Raw genomic sequence first — 2,541 nt, forward strand, 5'->3', positions numbered from 1 at the left:
TTTCTTTCTTTCTTTCTTTCTTTCTTTCTTTCTTTCTTTCTTTCTTTCTCTCTCTCTCTCTCTCTCTCTCTCTCTCTCTCTCTTTCTTTCTTTCTTTCTTTCTTTCTTTCTTTCTTTTTCTTCTTCTTCTTCTTCTTCTTCTTCTTCTTCTTCTTCTTCTTCTTCTTCTTCTTCTTCTTCTTCTTCTTCTTCTTCATTTTTTCTGAGACAGGGTTTATCTGTATAGCCCTGGCTGTCCTAGAAATTCACTTTGTAGATCAGGCTGGCCTCGAACTCAGAAATCCACCTGCCTCTGCCTCCCAAGTGTTAGGATTAAAGGCGTGCACCACCACGCCCGGCCAGACCTTCTTTCTTACACAAATAAATGATTCTAGGAAGAATATTGTTTCGAAGCAAATCTTTGGAGCAAGAGAGGCTCAAGGGAACTGCGTGCTGTGTTTTCTAGGTCACATGAAGCAGAATTGAAACCTGAGCATAAATGATCCAAGGACTACATTCTTGGGGACCAGGGAGGTGGCTCAGTGCTGACTGCGTTTCTGGAAGATTCAGATTGGAATCTTCCACCTGATGGCTCACAACTATCTGGAACTCCAGTTCCAGGGATCCAATGCCAGCCGGGCATGGTGGCGCACGCCTTTAATCCCAGCACTCACGAGGCAGAGGCAGGAGGATTTCTGAGTTCGAGGCCAGCCTGATCTACAAAGTGAGTTCCAGGACAGCCAGGGCTATACAGAGAAACCCTGTCTCGAAACAAACAAACAAACAAACAAACAAAAAACCAGGGATCCAATGCCCTCTTCTGACCTCCACAGGCACCAGGTAGGCACACAGTGCACATCCATCCATGCAGGCAAACACTCATGCACGTAAAATAAAAAGAAATAAATATTTAACAGAGCTACATTCTCGTTCACTGCCTATGGCTCTTCTTTGATTTGAGGTGGTTGAAATTCTGACTGAAACCAGAATGTAAGGCTAGCAGGATGGCTCAGTGGGTAAAGTCATTGGCTGCTGAGTCTGACAAGCTGAGTTTAATCCTTGGGATTCACATGCTGGAAAAAGAGAACTGACTTTCACAAATCAACCTCTGACCTACACACGTATGCACACACACACAGACACACACAGAGAGACACACTGACACGCTATGCCACACACAGTCATGCACATGCATCTTCACACACCTACACACAAGTAAATAATATAGCTAAAAAATTAAAGAAATAAAACCAGAATATGGGAACATCCATTTTAAAATTTAAAATGGTGCTTGAGGGCCGGAGAGATGGCGCAGCAGTTAGGAGCACTGACTGACTGTTCTTCCGGAGGTCCTGAGTTCAATTCCCAGAAGCCGCAGGGTGGCTCACAACCATCTGTAATGAGATCTGATGTCCTCTTCTGGTGTGTCTGAAGTCAGCTACAGTGTTCTTATACACATAAAATAAATTAATCTTAACACTAAAAAAAAAAAAAGAAGAAACAGTGCTTGAAAGAAGCACAAAGCCTTTTGACACATGACTATAGCTTAGCTTTTGATTCAGAATAGGGTTTTTAAAAAAATTTGTTTGTTTGTTTGTTTGGTCTTACCAAGTTTATTTTTAAAGATTATCAGCCCACAGGAAATACCTACAATTGATTTTATTTACTTAAAACCTTAGATATACTTCTATCTCATACACTTAAAAAAGACTTTTTACTTTTTTTATTTTTTACTTTGTGTGTGTGTGTGTGTGTGTGTGTGTGTGTGTGTGTGTGTGACATATGTGTAGGTAGTCACAAAAGTTGGACTTGAAGCTGTAGTCACAAATGGTTGTGAGCCAACATGGTTGCTGAGAACTGAACTCAGGACCTTTGGAAGAGCAGTCAGTGCTCTTAACTGAGCTATCTCTCCAGGCCCCCAGTGCATGGATTTTATGTACTTTTAAAGGCTTCCCACCTGTGAAACACCTTACGACAGAGCTCAGCAAGTGTTTTTTCGGTATAGAGCCAGCTGGTAAATTCTGTAAGCAGGATGGTAATGCTGGGGCTTGAACCCAGGACCTTAAGTGTGGCGAGTATGTGTGTTAGCATTGATCTGCTTCATACTCGGCCACTCAGCTACATTTCCGCGGTCTCCTAAACATTTCAGATGTCAAGGGCCACGTGGTCTCTGTCACAATATCCAGTGCTGCCATTGTACAACTACAATAACAACTTTCATAAGCAGTGAGCTTGGTGACAATCTGTCATTTCCATACTTGGGGGCTGTGGTAGAGGATCAGGAGTTTTAAGACAGCCTGAACCATACATATAGAGAGACTGTCTTCGAAAAACAAAAACAGAAGACTATAAATAAATTAGTTTGGCTATGTTCCAAGAAAGAGATTATGGAATTTGAATTTTATGTATTTTTGTGTGATAAAATATTGTTATGCTTTTGATATTTTTCTTTTTTCTTTTTTCTTTTTAAGATTTATTTATTTATTATATGTAAGTACACTGTAGCTGTCTTCAGACACTCCAGAAGAGGGAGTCAGATCTTGTTAAGGATGGTTGTGAGCC

Source organism: Mus pahari, chromosome 13 (assembly GCF_900095145.1).
Source record: "Mus pahari chromosome 13, PAHARI_EIJ_v1.1, whole genome shotgun sequence".
In the NCBI taxonomy this organism is placed as follows: domain Eukaryota; kingdom Metazoa; phylum Chordata; class Mammalia; order Rodentia; family Muridae; genus Mus; species Mus pahari.